The sequence below is a fragment of the Heterocephalus glaber genome, unplaced genomic scaffold (genome assembly GCF_053883595.1).
Source record: "Heterocephalus glaber isolate CG9 unplaced genomic scaffold, H.glaber_assembly_v1.0 deba00001481, whole genome shotgun sequence".
Classification (NCBI taxonomy): Eukaryota; Metazoa; Chordata; class Mammalia; order Rodentia; family Bathyergidae; genus Heterocephalus; species Heterocephalus glaber.
This window is the reverse complement of record NW_028258317.1, coordinates 38535180-38557141: the sequence shown is the minus strand read 5'-3', so window position 1 is coordinate 38557141 and position 21962 is coordinate 38535180. Positions and strand designations below refer to the sequence as shown.

Sequence of the window (21962 nt, the reverse complement as noted above, 5' to 3'; positions counted from 1 at the left end):
CAGTCAAGAGACAATCTACAGAATGGAAAAAAAATTTTGCCAGTTACTCCTCAGGCAGAGGACTAATATCTAGAATATACAAAGAACTCAAAAAAGATTAAACCACAAAAAATTCAAGATACAGTCAAGATGGTCTTTCAAGAGATGCAGATCAAAACAACACTGAGATTCTACCTCAACCCATAATGAATGGCTGCTATCAAGAAATCAACCAATAACAAATATTGGTGCAGGTGTGGGGAGAAAGGAACCCTTCTCCATTGTTGGTGGGAGTGCAGACTGGTGCAACCACTGTGGAAATCAGTATGGAGATACCTCAAAGAACTAGGGCTAGAGGTCCCATTTGACCCAGCTATTCCACATCATATCACAGAGATGTATGTGCACCCATGTTTTTTAAAATTTTATTTTATTGGTACATTTTAGGTGTACAATAGAATGACATTCATCATTGGGAATTTGCACCTTTACATAATCTCTCTTGGTTTTTATTTTTCCCCCTTCCCCTTCCCTCCCTTCAACTGCTCCATCCCTCCCTATTTACAAAGACTTTGTTTCCATTTTTTCATTTTTCTCATATTAATTCCATCTCTTCTTCCCTTTCCCCTACCTCTCCCACTTCGCCTTCTCCTTTGCCCCTTTTCTTCCTATTTCACATTATCTATTATACCTTTTAGTCATTCTTTACACTTTCAGTTTCTCACACAAGAGAAACTATTCAGTATTTACAAAAGTGTGTCCTATTTCCTTCACTTAAGAGTATCACTTCAATGTACATCCATTTAGCTATAAATGTCTCTAATTTCTCATTTTTTATGGCTGAGTAGTACTCCATGTTATAAAAAATTTTTTTCTTTATCCAATCTCCAGTTGATGGGCAATTGGGCTGCTTCCAAGTTTTAGCTATTACAAATTATGCTGCTATGAACATGGGTGCACATATATCACTGTGGTATGATTCTTTTAATTTTTGGGGGAAGATACCCAGCAGGGGAATAGCTGGGTCAAATGAGACTTCCAGTCCTAGTTCTTTGAGGTATCTGCATACTGATTTCCACAGTGGTTGCACCAGTATACACTCCCACCAGCAGTGGAGCAGGGTTCCTCTTTCCCCGCAGCCCTGCCAACATTTGTTATTGGTTGATTTCATGATAGCAGCCATTCTTTCTGGAGTGAGGTGGAATCTCAGTGTTGTTTTCATTTGCATCTCTCAAATGACCAGTGATGTTGAACATTTTTTCATATGCTTATTTGCTATTTGTACTTCTTTGTCTGAGAAATGTCTGTTCATTTCAGATGCCCATTTTTGGATTGGGTCTTTAAATTTGGGAGGTCTGATTTTTTGAAGTTCTTTATTGATTCTAGATAGTAGACTTTTGTGTGAGGGACAGCAGGTGAAAATTTTTCTCACATTTTGGGTTGTCTCTTCACACTGTTGGTGGTTTCTCTTGCTGTGCAGAACCTTTTTAATAAGAAAAGATCCCAGTTCATGGGCAACTGAGGTTTTGTTCACAAAATCTTTTCCTACACCAGTGTCTTCAAGAGTTCTACCTAACCTCTCTTCCAGCCTGTTCAGCATTTCTATTTTAATATTTATATCTTTAATCCATTTTGATTTTAGTTTAGTGCATGATGAGAGTTTTAATCTAGTTTTAATCTTTGGCAAGTTGAAACCCAATTTTTCCAACACCATTTATTAAAGAGACTATCTTTCCTCCAGTGAGGGTGTTTGGCTCCTTTATCGAAGATGAGGTGGCTGAGTGTGTCTGGAGTTGTTTCTGCATCTTCTAATCTGTTCCCCTGGTCCTCAGGTCTGTTCCTTTGCTAGTACGATGCTGTTTTTTTTTTTTTTTAATCAGAGTAACTTTTAGTATAGTTTCAAGTTTGGGATTGTGATACCCCCTGCCATGTCTCTGTTACCTAGAATTGCTTTTGCTATTCTGGGTCTCTTCTTGTTCCAAATTAATTTTTGTATTGTTTTCTCGTGGTACATGAAATATGCTGCTGGGCTTTCAATTGCGATTGCATTGAATCTATAGAGCAGTTTTGGAAGTATGGCCATTTTCACTATGTTGATCCTTCCTCCCCAAGAGCAGGGTATGTCTTTCCATTTTCTGATATCATTTTCAATCTCTCTTTTCAGAGTGCTATAGTTTTCAGAAAAGAGGCCTTTGATTTCTTTTGTTAGGTTGATTCCTAGGTATTTCCGTTTTTTGGATGCTATTTTGAACGGTATTGTTTGCCCTATTTCTGTCTCAGTGAATCTGCTGTTTGTGCAGAGGAAAGCTATTGATTTTTGTGTGTTGACCTTGTATCCAGCTACTCTACTGAATTTGGTTATTAAGTCTAGAAGACTTTTCATGGCCTTCTTGAGGTCTTCTGTATAGAGTATTATGTCATCTGCAAATAATGACCATTTGACTTCTTCATTTCCTATCTTTATTCCTTTTATTTCTTTCTCTTGTCTAATTGCTGTGGCTAATGTTCCCAAAACTATATTGAACAGGAGTCGTGATAGTGGACATTCTTGTCTTGTTCCTTACTTTAGTGTGAAGGATTTCAGTTTTTGACCATTTAGTATTATATTGGCTGTTGGTTTTTCATAGATGTCTTTTATCAGATTGAGGTAGAGACCATCTATTCCAATTTTTCATAGGGTTTTTATCATAAATGGGTACTGGATTTTGTCAAATGCTTTTTCTACATCTATTGAGATGATCATATGGGTTTTTTTCCTTGGCTCTATTGATATAGTGTATTACATTTGTTGATTTGTGTATGTTGAACCATCCCTGCATCCCTGGGATGAATTCCACTTGGTCAGGGTGTATGATCTTCTTGATGATCTTCTGCATTCTATTTGCCAGTATCTTATTAAGGATATTTGCTTCTATGTTCATTAGTGAGATTGGCCTATAGTTCTCTTTTTCGGTTGGGTCTTTCTCTGCTTTGGGGATCAAGGTGATGCTTGCTTCCACGAATGAATTCGGGAGTATCCCTTCCCTTTCAATTTCATTGAAGAGTTTAAAGAGTAGTGACAGTAGTTCCTCTCTAAATGTCTTATAGAATTCAGCAGTGAAGCCATCAGGACCCGGGCTTTTCTTAATTGGTAAGTTTTTAATTACATTTTCAATTTCATTGATTGTTATTGAGTTGATATCAGGTTGTGTCATTGGGCTCGCTCTGTTTTCCTAATATGAGTATTCATTGCTATGAATTTCCCTCATACGACTCCTTTCATTGTGTCCCATAGATTCTGATATGTTGTACTGTCATTGTCATTTAATTGAAGGAACTGTCTGATTTCTTCTTTAATTTCCTCTGTGACCCATTGGTTATTCAGAAGTGTGTTGTTCAATTTCCACATTTTTATGAAATTTTTTGAGTTTCTTTTGCTATGGATCTCCAATTTCATTGCACTATGGTCTGATAATATACAGGGGATAACTTCAGTTCCTTTGCACTTACTTAAACATGTTCTATGAGTGAGTATGTGGTCTATTTTGGAGAACAACCTGTGTGCGGCTGAAAAGAATGTGTATTCTGATTTTGTGGGGTGGAAGACTCTGTAAACATCTGTTAAGTTCATTTGTTCAAGAGTTTGATTGAGTTTTAGTATTTCATTCCTTATTTTTTTGTCTAGTTGATCTATTTGTGACAGTGGGGTATTGAAGTCCCCCACTATTATTGTATTAGTGCACATATGACTTTTCTTGTCCATTAGTATTTGTTTTATATACTTGCATGCACTAATGTTTGGTGCCTATATATTTATGATTGTCATCTCTTCCTCTTGGATTGTTCCCTTTACAAGGATATAGTGTCCTTCTTTGTCTCTCTTAATCAGTGTTGGTTTGAAATCCTCTTGATCTGCAAAGAGGATAGCTACTCCTACTTTTTCAGGTTCCCATTGCATGGAGTATTGTTTTCCACCCTTTAACTTTCAGCCTATGAATTTCTTTTTGAATTAAGTGTGTTTCTTGTATGCAGCATATTGTTTGATCTTGCTTCTTGACCCATTCTGCCAGTCTATTTCTTTTGATTGGTGAATTGAGACCATTAACATTGATGGTTATAACTGATACATATTGACTTATTATTGTCATGACATTTTCTTTTTTTGGATTCTCCCACTTTCCATTTAAATTCTTTTCACACCTGATGGATTCATTCTGCAGTGATTCCCAGGGTTGTAATCTTCATTGTCTTTTCCTAGGATATTGTGTAAAATGTTTTGGAGTGCTGGTTTGGTATTCACGAAGTTCCTAAGGTGCTCTTTGTCATGAAAGTATCTTATTTCTCCATCCATTTTGAAAGATAGTTTTGCAGGGTACATCAGTCTGGGTTGGAGGCTGTTTTCTTTTAGGACTTGGAATATGTCACTCCAAGCTCTTCTTGCCTTGATGGTTTGTGTTGAGAAGTCTGCTATGATTCTGATGGGCTTTCCTTTGTACGTGATTTGTTTCTTTTCTCTAACTACTTGTAGAATTGTGTTCTTCTGTTGGGTTTCTGGAATCTTAATATATGCCTACGTGTAGATTTTTTTTGATCAAGGCTAGTTAGAGTCCTATATGCCTCGCTCATCTGTATGTCAAATTCTTTTTCCCAGCTTGGGAAGTTTTCTGCCATCACTTCTGTAAACAGTTTTTTTATGTCATCTGCATTCTCTCCTCTTTCTTCATTGACTCCAATCAGTCTTATGTTATTCTTCTTTGCATTATCTAGCAGCTGCTGGGTTGATTTCTTGTGGTCCCTTACAATTTTAAAGCAATTTTTCTTTTCCTGTTCACTAATTGCAACTTTATCTTCTATATCTGAAATTCTGCCCTCACATTGGCTCATTCTGCTGTCTAGATTTTCAATGGAATTTTTAATTTCCTGGAAATCTATTTGCATCTGTTTTATGGATTCCATTTGTTTCCTGTGTTGGAATTCCATCATGTTCCTCAGCTGATCTCTAGATTTGTTAATCATGTCTTGCACTATGAGCACCATCTCTGCTATTATCTGAGAAATTATTTCTGATTTCATTTTTTCCAGATCCTCTTTTGTTGCCAATTCAGGGAGTCCAGGTGGTTGAGTATGAGAGTGTTCCATCTCCTTTCTCTTTGGGGTTGCTGTAGGTGATCTGGAAGTCTACTTTTGAGACTTGTTTACATGTCTTCTCATTTTGATGGGGGTGGGGGGAGCTGTGTGTGTGTGTGTGTGTGTGTGTGTGAGTGTGTGAGTGTGGGTTTGTGTGCTGCTGGTGCCTGTGCAGCTTACCTCCTCTGTGCTTGGAGTGGTAGTGCATTAGCCCAGAAGCCTCCTCTGCACTGGGAGTGGTGCTTCGGCAGTCCACAAGCCTCCTCTGGGCTGGGAGCTGTGCTATGGTGGCCCAGAATCCTCCTCTGTGCTGGGAATGGTGCTCTGCACCCATGTTTATAGCAGCACAGTTTGTAATAGCTAAAGCTTGGAAACAGCCCAAGTGCCCATCAATTGGAAACTGGATAAATAAGACGTGATTTTTAAAAAATAAAATGGAGTACTACTCAGCCATACAGAATGAGAAACTAGAGACATTAATAGCTAAATGAATGCATATTGAGGCCATACTCTTAAGTGAAATAAATAGGATACACATCTGTAAATACCAAATAGTTTCTCTAGTGTGAGTAACTGAAATAAGGATTAAAATGAATAATTGATAATTTGAAAGAGGAAGAAAATATTCAAAGGGGTAGGGGAAGTGAGAGGAAAAGGGGAAAGGAAAGAAGAGAAAGGAAAAATTATGAGAAAAGAAAAAAATGGAAACAAAGTTTATATAAATAGGGAAGGGTGGAGGGGATAAGGGCACACAGGTAATGGGGAAAAAATAAGAACCAAGATACATCATGTACAGGTACAAGCACTCATTGATAAATGTAAATGTATTGTATACCTAAAATGTACCAATAAAAGAATATAAGCAAAAAAAAAAAAAAAAAGATCCAGTCAAGAAATGGGGCAAAGAAATGAACAGACATTTCTCAGTGGAAGAAATACAAATGTTCAACAAATATATGAAAAAATGTTCAACATCTCAGGCCATTAGAAAAATGCAAAACAATGTTAAGATTCCATCTTACTCCAGAATGAATGACAATCATCAAGAAATTAAATAATAATAAATGTTGGCATGGCTGCGGTGCAGAAGGAACTCTCCTTTATTGTTGGCAGGAATGTAAACTAATAACAACCATTGTGGAAATTAGTATGAAGATTTTTCAAAGAACTGAAATTAGAAATTCCATGTGACCCAGCTATCCTCCTGATAGGTATCTTCCCCCAAAAACTTAAGTCATCATACTACAGTAATACATGCATATCAGTGTTTATAGCAGCATGATTCACAGTAGCTAAATTATGGAAACAGAATGTATACTCATCAACAGATGATTGGATAAAGAAAATGTGGTATCTATATATAATGGAATACTACTTGACTATAAAGAATGACAAATTTGAGCTATTTGTTGGAAAATGGATGCACCTGGCAAACATAATATTCAGTGAAATAAACCAGACACACAAGATTAAATATCATATGATATCTCTCATTTGAATGAGGCAAAGTACAAACAAAGAGAATGATAAAGGATGGATAGAAGGGTATAAGGGGATGGATCTCTTGCAATAGGGAAGTGGACCAAGGGAACAAAGATGAAAGGTGAGGAGGAGAGGAAGGGGAAATAAGAATAAAGATATGCGATGTACCAGAACCTAATTACCCCAATCAATGTAAACATTATATGCCATAACATGAGCTAAGACAAGTAATATCAACAACAATAGAATAATAGGGTAGAAGAACTGGAGGACAAAGAGGGAGGGGAAGGATTTAAAAAAAAAAGAAATCAGCTGTCATATGTACATTTCACCACTTCCCAAAATGACTGTAAACAGCATGAACTTTGCAAACATGTACTGATAAATTTTTAAAAAGAAAGTGTAATAATACTGAACAAATCAAAGAATAATTTAAGTATTCACTCATACATTCTGAACCTTGTCAAAATCTAATAATCATAACAGTAATAAAATATTTGGTATTTTTTTATTTGCTTAAAAGTATATTCTGAGCTAAGTGATTTTTCATGCACTGTACTAATTAATTACTACAGAGTCCCAGGGAGACAGGGTATAAACTGCTATGGATTAAAAAACTGAATGCCATTGAGAATGACCACATAAAGCCACTCAGCTAACAAGGATTAAGAACTGGAGTTTGAACTAACAAATGCCTGAGGAGCCCACAGGTTCTTGAGCTCTTTTACTGTCTTTAGTTATTTCATTTCTGAACCTCCGTGTTTCTGCCTTCTACCCAAAAATGGAATTTTTTTCTTGAGCCTCCTCTGAAGGCTCACTCAGATATATTATGACAATGACCTGTAACATATAAATAAGAAGTATTACTACAAACAAAAACAACCTCCAAACTTTGAGACAGTCTTAGTCTCCTTCAGAATTCCTGAAAGCAAAGGATCAACCTTTCCCTTTCATCTGAAAATGAAATCATAATCCTAATTCTCAGGACTAGTCACCAGCCCATTCTGACTATGATTAATGTCATGATTCAACACTTCATAAAACAAATTTAGGTTGATGTTAAAATATAATTGCCACCCATGTTAAGAAAAATAAATTAAATTAAATTCCAATAGAAATAAATAAAAATAAACAATGACTCTTCTAGGTGGATAATATAGTATGTAATATGCAGTCTCTGTTTTATTCATCCAAATGCTTTAGTTTCCTTATAGTGAGGTGCTTCCCCCTCACTGGGGATTGAATCTAATTCACACTGAACTAGAACCCCAGCCTTTTTTATTTTGAGATGGGGTTTTATTGTGTCACTAAACTGCCTAGGCTAGGCTTGAACTTGTGATCTTCCTACCCCAACCCCCAGAGTACTTGAACTACACATGTTCCACCAAGCTCCCACTGGGGTTTAATTTTTTACCAGAAAAAAAATATTGCCACAAGATCCTGTAGGTACTACCAAATGCTTCAGCATTACAGAACAGTTACTTCTCTGAATTTCAATGGCTAGATGCAAAAATACATCCTGGACTCAACAATACTATTGCAACAGATTTTATCCTTAGCAATTACTTTCCTGCACTTCTTCATCATTTTCAAAACATTTCTCTTTCATCTCTTTTTATTAGTGTGGTCATATAGTACACTATCTTTGAAAGAATTGAAGGAGACTCTGGCTTTCATTTTATTTTCGGTGAACCAGCAAAAACAAAATTGATGGCTTTTCCACATGTATAAAGTGTCTTTCATCTCACAACTAGTTTTGAAACATCTCAAATTCCACTCCAAATCCCACCCTGTGTACTGAAATTTATGAGAGAAGAATTATCTGAAATTTTGAATACAGTAAAATTACTGAGCAGAAAGGATTTGTTGACCACCTAGTCCTATTTTCTTATTTTATAAGAGAATAAATGCCAAAATGACTTGTCAGAATGACAGTCATTCACCTAGCTAGCATGAGAGTCCAGGCTAAAATCCAAGTGAATGATGCATATTTGGGTAGTCTAGATACTTGAGGTGATGATAATGATGAGCAAACGCTCAACGTCATCAGCTGGTGTTATGAGTCTTCCTAAGACAAAGATCTATTTTCCTTAGGAAAACACCTTAAAACCCTCCCCTTGAGGTGACTGTGGTTAGGAGAGCAAGCTGCCCTGATCTAGCCTGTGACTAGAGTCCAAAAGGGTAAAAGGGCCAAGTAGATTTTAAGAACAGGGACGCTTAGTCCTCAATTTCATGCTGTTCCAACAACTGTACAGGCTAGAACAACTGTAAGGTCTGAGTGAGAAACAAAAGTTTACTACTAGGATCAGGAAATCACAGAAGGGAAATATCAACCACTGCTTGATTGTGGAAACAGCAAGAAGGACTTTGAGTTTCTTGTGTGGGAAATAATAAAGGTTTTGATACAGTTGTCTCTACATTTGGAGTACAGAGTCTCTTTCATTGACCTATGGGATGTGGTCCTATAAAAGCTATTATGCACCCTTTAGGTGGGTACTAGAGAGCAACTTCTCATGGATAATTTCTAATACATAGAACATCTTTACAAAGTCACCATTATTATCTTTTATTGATATTCATATATTAGGACACATGGGAACAGTAAATATTAGATCCAAATGTTGCCCCCTCCTGTGTATGAGCTCAGGCAGGTCATCTAGTCTTGGAATATCTGTTTTCTCACCTGTGAAATGGGGCTGTAAACTGACTACTGTGCAAATAACCCAGCACAAAATTTTCAGTATAAAAGGTATTCATGAAACAGATTAACAAGTGGAAATCAGATAAAAATAAATATATATTTGGAAATGTTTCTTAAAAATTGAGTGAGACATAATTAAGGAAAGTAAAGTATGATTTATTCTGTCCATTCTCATTCAGTCTTTGAACATGACTGATGGAGAATATAACTGAAATAGAATATTATGACAGATACACATTTTCTTTCCACTATTCCAATAATTTAATTTGATAAAGACTGAGGTTACAAAAGGATTGACCATATTTTATATTCACTGCTTCTTTCCTTTGTTCCATTTACCTTCAATATTGCTCATGTTCTTTTTAACTTTTTTATATTAGATACAATTTTTAAATAAAATAAATATACCATAACTGAAAACAACTCACTGGCTTGTAGTCCTCACAAAGGGATGTGAGGCAGATCATCCCTAGGGGTAGAATGTAAACTCCCTGAAATCAGGGCATTTTTAATTAGTTCACTAATATCTCTCAAGGGCTCAGGACAGTGCCCAATCTATAAAATGCATCCAAAATATTTATGAGTGAGAAATTTGAAAATTCAATTTATTGCTTCTTTTTTACATCATTATGCTATAGAATTATATGAGAATATTTTTTGCTAGTAGGGCTTATGTGATATGTAGCAGAGCCCTCATTAGATGGTGGGGTGATTGGGGGTCCCTCCATAGAGCTAGGTGTAGACAGAGATTCCTTCTGATGAAGCTTTGATCTTGAACATGGGCAGTGAACCCTACCATCTCTGAGGTGTCTATGTTCAGTGATGACTCTATTTCCTGGATGAGCAAAGTAAGACACCACAAAGGAGTTATAAGACTGAGTGCAGGAGCACTTATTCCATGGTGATCTTCTGACAAGTCAATCACAAGACTCCCTGCTTAGCCATTTCAGAGCAGCCACTTGAAATGTCAGACATGCAGTATCCTGGCTCAGGTGTCTGTACACATGAAAGAACAAAACCAGATGCTCAGAGTGCTGACTTGCATTTTCTTTTCCTTCTTCCCTACCCTACTCCCCTCCTATGAATTCCCTGTGTGCTTTGTTCTTTAGTGAACTGAACTGTTAATTCCCTCCAGAGACTAATTTAATATGATAGCTTTCTAAACTAGAGAGTTTGCTGACGAATTTCTCTAAAGTCTGTAGAGTCTAGCTGCAGCACATTGCCAACAAGAACTTGAGATTTTGTGATTCATTGTGACTGTTTTAGCATTCCCAAGATCTCACTGTCTGCTGTGTTAAAATTTAAGAAGCCCGCTCTGCTGCTTTTGCACCCTGTTCTCTGGAACCTACATCTTTATCTCTGACTTTTCCACTCCCAGTATTCACTTAAAGGAAAGAAATGTTAGCTGCAAAATAACCTCAGAGGAAAGACATGGTCCTGGTAACTAAACCTCACCATGCTTTGATTGGTCTCATATAAGTTTTAGTGCCAATAATCTGGGGAAATCTTAGAGAACCTTGAAATCTCTGCACAAGAAAGGAGAGGTCCTTGTGGCAAATGGCACCAAAAGCCATTGTTAAGAGGCAAAACAGAAAGATTGGAGTGAGATTTTAGTGATCCTTTCAGGCAGTTACTAGTAATTTACTATAGTCCCAATCAGAAGTTCATTGGCTTAGATCTCTAGTATCAATAAGTCAGTTTTTAGATGATCTATGAGGACTAGAGAACTAAAAGTGTGTCCCCAAGAAATGTGTATGTGGACAACAGGTAAGAATATCTGCAGTACTTGCCATAAAAACATCTGTGAGATTAATAGTAAATTTTAGAAACTATACATATGGATAAGATTACAAGGATTTGAAGGTAAAAAATAAAGCAACCAACTTCTAAATCAAATATATCCTAATCTTTTTTTCTTTCTAACCTCTGTTTTTCATCAATCTTTTGAGGTCACACAGCTGTGATTCAGGCGTTGGTGACAGAAATGAATCAGAGATGGCACAAGGGTCCAAAATTCTTGGCCAGTTTTATAAAAAATTGTTCATCTATCAAGGAAAGATGATGTAGTATTCTGATTCACTTATGGTGGCCCCAAAATTACTTAAGCAAAGCCTCCTATGTTCTTTCTGTTTCTTTATATAATATGTGCTGAAAAAAACATCAGTAGCAAGGTAAATTTACTTAGTTCTTTAGGTTTTCCCCAAAATGTCTGCGTGCTATCATACTATTTTCTATGATTTAGCCTTATAAATAAAATAATTCTCTCAGTTCAGGTTGAAAAAACAAGATCTCACATACCTAGGTAAAGAAGCAAAAATTATGGTATAAAACATCAATATTTTCTTGAGCCCCAATTATAGGTATATTTTCATACTGGCCATGTGTTAGGTCTCTCAAATGATGTCTACAAATCATGCCTCGAACTAAGTTAATTTTAATTCATTTTCACATAAGAAATCATTAGCCTAAGAGTGTGGGCATGACAGTCTTACTAATTTTGCTTCCATAGTAGCTCAGCTACATGTTTGTTCTGCTCCCAAAGCCTGTTTTGTTTGGAAAGTGACTGGGTTGTGGGGGTGCTATACTCATCAGTGCATTCAGCTGTTGGTGAGTTTAGTAGCAGAATGTGCTGTTAGGACAGGGGACCTGGTTGGAGGTGGGTCACTTGTGGTATGACCCAGAGGTATATTCTTGCTCTAGCTCCTCTCTTCTTCCTGAATGCCACGGCATGAGTACGTTTCCTCTACCATGTCCTTCTTCCATGCTGGTTCTTCCTTGGTGTCAACTAACCATGAACTGAATCCTCTAAAAACCGTAAACCAAAATAACCTCTCCTCTAGTAGATGTTGGGTACTGTGATAGGAAAGAGACTAATACAATGCCTTAAGTCGGTTGTTTAACTTTGAAGACTCACTTTCTTCTCTTGTAAAAGAGGAAAATAATGTTTACCTTACTGGTTGGTTATGAGAAATAAATGAGACAATGTGTCTTAAATGCTTAGCACAGAACCCATGCTAAGTGGCAGCTATTAGCATGATGCTAAATGCCCAGCGCTTGGTTGAGCAAATAAGCCTCACAGCTGAGAATAAAGAAATTACTGAGAATTAAGTAAGGGCTGGATATTGAAAGTTTAGAGAGTTGTCATTTAAATAAGTCCACCATCTTTCTACAGGATAGCTGGGAGAAGCCAGCCCAGTTCACAATGTAGTGAGGGAAAATGAGGATGATTAAGAAGGACAGGACTGGCAGGAGACACTTTGTTTTATAAAAGTGAAGTGCTGGTAAAGGAAAATCTTCTCATACCTCACCTAACTCACTTGTGGAAGCCAAAAAAGGAATGTTCTTTTGTTGAAGCCAAATGAGGGTGGCCTCAAGGTTTAGGGAGGCAATAAAAGCATACTCCACAGGTCTGTTTAGCCACTGCAGTTGCTGGAGAGAGATACTGAAATTTCCAAGAAATATAGAAGAGGAATTCCATAGAAACCGCACACCCTGAATGGGAATCATCACTCATGGAGCAGAGGAGAATAGGAGGCCAGTGATGCTGGGGAGATCACAGGAAGAATCAGGGTCCCCTAAAAGAAGTGAGGGAGTTTTACAAGACAGGAAAATGTGTGAGGAGAAGGTCACTTTGAATAGAATATGACGGTGAAGCTCTGAAATGCATGATGATTCATAAGAACAAAATAAGGCAATTTTAATAACTGCAGAAAATCAAAGAATTATTTGTTGAACTAAAAACATTTTAAGTCTCAAATAGGATCAGTCTAAAAATGTGCTATCTCTCCTCTGATTTTATTTTGTCTATTTTATTACTTTGTGGAATTTCTATATGCTTAGGTCAGTGACTCTCAATTGTTTTATTATGATCCTCTTAGAACCCTTTATACATTTTTTTTCCTGACTGCCTCTTCCACCATGAAATCTAAGTCAGCTCTACCATGTTGTGTATCTCCTAATGCACCTCTACAAATAGATATGCTTTATACACTATAAAACTAATTTTTTTTTCACTGCTCAGCAACCAATTTCCATCCTTTTGGGGGCAATATTACCCTGTTTGGAAGGCAATATTACCCCTATGCAGTTCCCCCATGGGAACTGACAAAGAACAGTTCCCTAAGCAGAGTGAGCCCTCCTTTTTCCTCATTTGTAAAATTTAGAATTCAGTTCAATCCTGTGACTAGTCCTCATGCTCTAAGTGTTGTTTCTGGCCTGTAAAACATGGATGTTATTCCTAAAATGACAATTGCTATGTGTTCTTTTTTTTTTTTTCTTTTGGTACCAGGGATCAAAGTCAGGATCTTGCACTTGTGATGCAGCCAAGGTGCCACTGAGCTAAATCCCCGGTCCTGCTATGTGTTCTTTACAGAGCACCTTCAATATGTAACATCTATGTTATCTATAGAAAAATGTTTTATGATGGACATTGTAATTTTCCTTGGATGATGAGGCATGAAACACATTTTTCATTTTGATTTTTTAAAATTTTATTATAAAATAAAAACAACATTTTATTGTAAGAAGAGAATTACTAAAATGTTAGAGCTGTGGGAACCCTGGGGTACACTGTTATGCAGACTTCTTGGGTCCCAGGACACAAATGGTACAATTGCTGCTGTTGGCTGTTTTCATTGGCTCGAAATACTCACCTGGCACCAACATTTCAGTTCCAACTGAACTGAACCAACAAACTAAGGGACTTTGCTTGAATTATTCATTATTTCTGAATCTTTATGATCTCACTTAGACAATGAACTACAGGGCTTTCCAAGATTTCTTTCTGTAAGAAAACTAAGAATCTAAGATTTTTTTTCCCCTTAGGTGCACAATGAATTTGTGCTATTATTTGAAGATAGTGTAAAGAATTGACATAGCATATTATTTCAGAAAGAAGGACATCCTCACTTTAGGAATAAAGACTACAAATAAGCCAGACTTTGTACTAGACAATGAACTGATTATTTTTCATATATTTTCCTAAATCAGCTGAAATCATTACCTTAGTTTTTTCAGTCTTTTTGGAAGCTTTTTTGGTCCTACCTTCAAAAACCACAATTAAAGTTCTTTCTGAATTGATTTCTTTACCACATGTGAAATTTGAGTTTTGGTGTACTACCTAACATTTTAATTCATAGTTTAACAATTGGAAATTTATTCTATTCCCTAATATTGCATGAAATCTCCATTATGAGAAGAATATTGGCAGTGATTTCTTCTGCTCCCTTCTGGATCCCATTTACCTCCGTGTATTCCTTAACATCTTTTTGACTGTAGGACTCAGGCCAGGGCTGGCTAATTCTTTGTCCTGATTTAGCACTGAATCATTTTGATTATTCTCTCATGTGTGTTCTTCGACTTAGAACATCGTCCTATAGCATTCTATGCAGAACTGCACATAGCACTATTCCCCAGTGAAATCTCATCAGTACTTCATGTGATGCCAAAGTAACATCAACACCATGAAATATGCTTCATAATAATCTTACTTGCTTTTCTTTCTCCATTGTCAAAGATCTTACAGATGGTTTGGTGAAAAGTCCACATTTATTCTCGCTGAGTACCCTCCACATTTCTGTTTGATATTGATTTTTAACTTTTCATTCCTAATCATGTTTTCTTATTCAAACAGCTTTGTTTTGAGAAGTGAGTAGAAACAATTTTCTCCAGATGAGAGGATGGTAGCTCTTTCCTGGGGAGTGGGAAGAAAAGATCCATCCCAGCCCACAGAGTCTCTTTTGCCTCCCTTCTGGTTTCCAGTGCTTTGGGGGACGAAAGAGAAAGCTGACGGCGTCCTCCAGGCACAGCTGATGATGCCATCAGATCGGACTAAGCAATGATGCTCTCTCCATGCTGCTGTACACTTGAAGTGTGGCTATCGTGACTGAGGAAATGAATGTTTCATTTGATTTAATGTGTACTAATTTAAGCTGAAGTGTAGTCAGTGGCTACAGTATTCACAGTGCAGTCCTAGGAAGCAATGTAACTAGTCCTGCGGGCAAGAGACAGGTGAAAAGTTGCACACATATCTCTGCTTCCACTATCTTTTAACTGTGTTCCATGAGAATATTTCATATTTTACCTCACCTTAATAGCACAGGGATAGTCCTCATTCCTTCTCCTTAGGGCTGTTGTGACCAATAAGAGATAATCAGTGCCAAACACTGACATGGTGCCTTTTACAATACACACTCTACATGTTAAGCATTATTTAAATAATTTCTTTCAGAAATATGACTTGGATACTTGGCCTGGGAAATTGAAATAATGTATTCAGAACCTAAAGTTGAATTTCCCTTTCCGGTCTCTTTCACAGGGATAGCGTCAGCTAAAGAAGGACTGAAGCAGAAAATCCTTCTGGAGGGAACTTTGTAAATAAGGAACCTCAGCTTCCAGTTAATACTTACTCCCAAGGTTAGTGTTTATTCCCTCTCAACACTCTAATCTCAGCATTCTTCTTTCTTTTCATTTCATTTTATGTCTTACTAAATGTTTAAGAATGTGGAAGTTTGTCATAGGACACTTAATTGACAATGATCAAATTACTTCCAGTTATAATTTCATGTCCCTTATTAGGTATTTGTGGAAACCAAAGGATGTCTGTGGAGAAAACCAAATATCAGTTCCCTCAAATACATCCACCTCTGTAGGTCATTTTGGAAAAAAAACAACACTTGTGTTTGTACTTTCTGATTTATACTGTCAATCCCTCTTGCCACAAGGGAATAGAGCAATCATGGAGGACTTAATTGTGTTACTATGGATTACCTCAGAATAGTGTGACAACTGGGAAGGAAAACCTTTCTTACTGACAACTTGGTTATCTTTCATTTGATGCTTTCAAATATTACCTTAAAATTAAATTACATAAAGCTTGACTTTGGAAGCAGAACCGGAACTTAAGAAACGTTTACATTATGGTGGATCGTTACTTAATGCCAGTAGAAGAAGTGTTTTTAGTAGCTAATGGAAATTAAATTCATAATCAGTGAAATGTCAGCCCAATGTGCATTATTTTTTCCTCTTAAGAGATGCAGTAATAAGAAACAGATTTTGACTTTTTTGCTTCCCTTTTGCTTTTCATTTCTGTATGCTGTCAACATAAGTGGAAAAGGATGTTGAGATTTTTCTCCACCTTTCCTCCAGTATTAAGGCTGACTTCTTTATTCTGTATCTTTCTCGAAATTGTACAGTTTGTAGTGGCCACACTGGTTGTGCCTCTGTCCTTTAAGAAGTGTATGCACATATGAGTCCCGACTCATAGATGGAGCTGAGTACCCCCATAGCCCATGTATGCATTCATTAAATCTAAACTCACAATCAAGTGTATCAGAGTATAATGAGCTATTTTTAAAAGAGAAACATGTAATGTCTGGCTGAACATGCTGTCCTTCTGCAGAGGATAATTTATAGTCTGTTTTCTTTCTCTTGCTGAACTGCCATACTCTACTTTTGACCTCCTTCTCTTTCTTTTCTAATGGAAATGTGGGGAATTCATACCATTCCCTATTTTCCTAATGATTCTCACAGATAATGATACAATGTGATTCCACTATATATCAATTAAAAATTTTCATTAAACAGCAATCCTGGCACATTTTTATAAACTGCTTCAATTGTTTTTGTTTTAACCTGTGAAACACAAGTCTTCTTGAATCACAATTCCTAATATTTTCCTAGGAACGAGGCCACTTTAAAATCTTAATTAGTTCCATAAGCTTTACAGGCATTATTTTATTTTTATGACATGCCAGTTTAGCCCAAAGTACTTCTGCAGTAATTTTCCTTTGGAATTCTATTTTTTATCTTCGAGGTTAGGCTTTGAGGTTCAAGGGAGAATAGAAACTGTTATATCCATCACATTTAATCAGTCTCTTTTTTTAGTTACTTGAATATTAAAACCAAAAGAAAATCTAAACTGAAATAACACGATCTAAATTCTTTTCTAAACTATACAAACATTTAACTGTAGAATTTACCAAGAACTTTACTGTTGCAAGAATGCTTTTCATTTTGCTACTGTTAGATATTTAGTTTTCAGTAAGAAAGTAGTAGATTATCATCAAGCAGTGTAAAACAACTTTTTTTAATGTCAAAATCGTTAAAATACAAGGTGGGGAGGAAGCCTTTGTGGGGTAAGATGATTTTCTGTCCTTTTCAACATAATTGAGACTGTCTCCTCAAGGTTGTCCCAGTGGGATATTTATACATGTATCAGTTTGACTCTATTAATATACTGTATTGATCTACAATTCATTTAATTGGTGAGAGGATATTAATGGGTTCCATTAGTCCATTTTCTAATTTCCACATGCTCTAAGAACCATACATCTTTATCTACTCATAAGGAGAAGGCAGTTCCCACAAAACAAACTGAAAACAGGACAAAGAAAAATTCTTAGCAAAATTCATTAACACAAATAGGACCCATTCAAATATTCTTAAAATTTCTCCTTGAAAGATATCAATTCCATTTTTCAGAAAGCTTGCCTCAAATATATTATAAATGCAAAATTGTACATGCAAATATGTGCAAAATCTTCCCTGTAACATTAAGAGTTATAAGTTAAGGAAGACCTGGACTCCTTTTGGATCCCCAAACCCCACTGACCACTCTTACTGGTGATCGTTATGTTGATTTCAAGACATGTTTTTGGACAGATAGCTGTGCAGCTAAAACAGAGGCCTGCTTGTCAGGGTTATTGCAAGCAAAAGAAAAAATGTTTGTTCAATCAACAGCACAAGGCCTAGAACCTACCGTAAGTACAGGGGCATGATTATTATGGGGCCACTTTATCATATCAAGTGACATAGACAACAGTGGCAGGAGTTGTAAATGAGTATTTTCTATCACCCTTGAGAGTTTTGTCTCAGCTGTTTATCTTATAGCTATAACAACAATAAGAAACCAAACATAATCTTAAAGAACCCCAGAGCAGAGTTGATGGAATTTTTGGCTGAACAGTGCTTAATCCATCAATGCCAAATAAAATCACTAGGAATTTGTAAGATGAAAGTATTAGCCTTAGAAAATTGGAAGGCAATGACACACAACCTAAACTCTCCAGAGCAGGAATCTAACGCCCAGGGAGGAGGAGGAACTTACTGAAGATTTCAAAGCTGTTGAATTTAACAAGCCAGGAATAAAACTGAAAATTTCTATCACCCAGTCTCATGCTCTTTCCAATATTTTACAATACTTTCACCTTAGTAAACATAAATTTTGGAACCATACTTTTTTGTTTGGCTTTAGTGAATATTGAGTGCCTGCCATGTGTAAAACACTATGCTATGCTTAGAGTTATGGAAGGTGTGAAGATAAACAAGAGCTTGGCCTTCAAAGGCACCTTCAAAGGTGCTTATATACATTTACATCCCATATAACACCTGAGGCTCCATATGGCCCAATCTCTATGTGGTGTAACAATCAAGGAAACAGCAGTATCTACTGGCTCAGAAGAAAACTTAAATGTTGAATATTCCTTAAAGGGGTTTTAGACAGTATGCATATATGTTAGGTGTCTTTCCCCTTTTTCATGTTCCCCACTTATAGCAGGCACTAAATCTGTTCATCTCTGTCTTATCACCCAGCCAGTTCAGCACTTGCACACTCTCCGCTTCATCACTGTCTTCCTTATTGTATGCACTGTTGTCAAAATATAATAAAATGGTCTTCGTACTGACAGCTTTTGGAGGGAGATGAAAATGAGTCTTTCTAAATTCTTCCTAGAATCTAGTGATATGCTCCTTTCTACCTGTAGCAAACAAGTAGGTAAGAAGCGATAAAAAGTCTGAAATTTTGGTTTAGTTAACTAACTCTTCTGTGTGCCCCTGTCAAGGATGCTGTTACTGACCAGTATTCCTCACCATGGCTTTGACTAACAGCTTGATTACAGGTGATCATAGATCTATGACTGAGATTCGAACACCCCTCATACTTTGCTCCCTAAAGCTTTGTGATTATGGGAGCAGAGCGAAGGTCTGTGAGTTGCACGGATACTTAATACTATGTGTGCTCTAATAAAAAACACGGTATTTGAATAACGGTTTACACAAGAATTCCTGTTAAACAAAAAATCGTCGTTTTTGGAAAATTGTTCATGTGCCTGTTTGGATTAGAGCTGTAATTCTACATTCTAAATGCCATCTTTTATGTGTGAAATCAGAGAAAGACTGGTGATTTGGGAGGGCAGAGATGAAACAGAGAGGTGTGTGCAGGTCACTAGAAGATGACCACAGTCCCCTTTACCAGCCACAAATTCCTGGGTCATATTTTGCCTTCCTCCAGCTCATCCCACATTATCTTACCAACAAAATAAGTCATATATGTGGACTATAGACTTTGAGCAGGAAACAATAGCTTCCTCCTTTTCCAAGATCCAGGGACCCTAACCTATAAACTAAGTGAAAAATTGGCATCTGATTTGCTCTCATATGCAGTAAGCACAGCATGCATTTTAGCTCATTTGACCTTTTTGTGTTTATGTGGTCCTGGGGATTGAACCCAGAATGTTTTCACTGAGATTATCTCCAACCCTTTTTTATCTTTCATTTTGCAGGATCATACTAAGTCACTAAATTGCATGGGCTGGGCTCAGCCTTCCTGCCTCTGCCTCCCAGAGTGCTGGGATTATGGGTATATGGTACTACACTGGGCTTATTTGTCTTTTAACATACCAAATCAGCAAGGTGACCAAGATTCTCTTTCCACTCTGTTCTGCCAGATGTATTTGCTGATTTTTCTTATCTACGAACCATTTAAAAAAGTTATCTCTGCATTGTTTTTGTAGTTTTCTCCTAATCCTTGTAATCTTTTTATGAATACTGCTTTATTTTTTTTTCTGGCAGTATTTTTAAGCTCAACTTCTTCATGTTTCTGCTATAGTTAATCTACCATTCCACAGTTTTATCACAAGCAGTCCCATGTTGCTTTCTAAGACTGCAAAAAGATAATAGAGCTCTCTATCATACTTACTGATGCATCTACTTGCTGGGTGAACACTGTAGTGGGAGACATTGTATAATTTCCTTTTGCTCTAGACCTGACAGCCTTCAATAATATTTAGTGAGTTATATTACTGAATGCCTCTGAAACTTACACACTTTAGTCTGTTTTCTATTGCTAATAACACAGGCTAACGTATAAAGAGATGTCCATGGTCCCAATCCAAAATTAAGGGGATCCAGAGTTTGCATGGGGGATCACAGGGTGCAAAGCAAACAGGACACATGAGACCTAGCCAAACTAGCTATTATAGAAGACCCACTCTCAATCTATTAATCTATTAATCCCATGAGTGAATTAATATGTTCATGATGGCAGAGTCCTAGTAAGCTCTTAAAGGGCCTATCTCAAACTACCTTTAATCTTTTGTAATGAGGATTAACTTCAATGTGAGTTCCAGAGAGGAAAATCATATTCAAAACATGACAATATGTTATAAAGTTTACTGAGAAATTAAAGCTGTCTACCAATCCGGATACAGGGAACTAAGAGGGTTAGCCATTATTCTTCAGTTACTATGGGACTTATTTTAAGCATTCATGCTTTGCATGTAGTAACTCATCCAATCTTATCAATAACTATGAAGGTAAATATTATTATTTTATAGCTGTAGAAATGGAGGCACAAAGAAGTAATGTAACTACTTGATGTCCAAGAGATAAGGAACAAAGCGGTTAAAATATTGTGTTTTTCAGTCTCCATAGCCTTTGCTGCCTGCTACCAGACCCTGAGTATCCACACACAGTACAAATACAATACAAATACAGTGCAGTCAATGGAAATGAATGCTAAGAAAAATGAGTTACATTATTCTTTAAGAGTGGAAATGGAGGGCCAGGGATTTAGCTCAGTTGTTCTGACACCTGCTCCACAAGCGCAAGGACCTGAGTTCAATCTCCGGTACAAAAAAAAAAAAAAAAAAAAGTGGAAATGGAGAAAAAGAAGAATGAAGATATATCATGTGCAGGTACAAATTCCATATGATAAGTGTTATTATGTATATCTAAAATTTACCAATAAAATTAATTTTAGAAAAGAAAAAGAGAAACAAAAAATTTTCCAATACAGTTCATCATGTTAATTATTTCTATAATTGTAAAGATTATAAAGTAGCATACTCTGAAGTGTAATTTCAGGCAAATGCAGAATTTGGGGGTGCATAAGTATTAATGTTTTCAGAGTCTGAACATGCATTGGCCATTAAATAGATTTAAAAACGGATATTCTGGGGTATTCTCTATGAGGAGTGTAGAAGGCCTCAGAATGTCAGTCTATCATATTATATTTCTCCCACTTTAAGTTCTCCACCCACAGAGCTAGGAAACTGACTTTATTTTACAGATTACGTGGAAACAACAAAAAGTCTTGTTCTACGAGTTTGTAGATTTGTTAGACTCCAAATTTGATTTCAAGTGATATTCAACTCTACATATCCCATCTGAATATTCAATTGTGATATCAACTGCTTAAATTTGAATCAAATCCCTCCTGGAAATTGACCCAACCAGGGACCTTGAGGTTATATAATTATGTAATCATGATTTTGAAATTTCTACAATTTGTAAATAAGAAGTGGGACTCCCAATGGTATGTTAGTACTTTGGAAGAATACTATATATATATATATCAGCTTTATCTTTTAATGAGCAAAATGTTCATGTTCTTAGAGCCATTCTCTAATTTAGTCCA

General features: G+C 36.5%; 1 long non-coding RNA gene across 4 annotated transcripts in view; it reads left to right on the top strand.

Moving 5' to 3' along the window:
* The window catches only part of LOC101707767 (uncharacterized), a 163306-nt gene that overhangs the window by 122109 nt on the left and 19235 nt on the right, over positions 1-21962 (top strand). For all 4 annotated transcript variants that reach the window (XR_002392483.2, XR_015440076.1, XR_015440075.1 and 1 more), the window contains one exon: positions 15585-15682. This is a non-coding gene — a long non-coding RNA (uncharacterized LOC101707767). The remainder of the gene's footprint in view (positions 1-15584; positions 15683-21962) is intronic.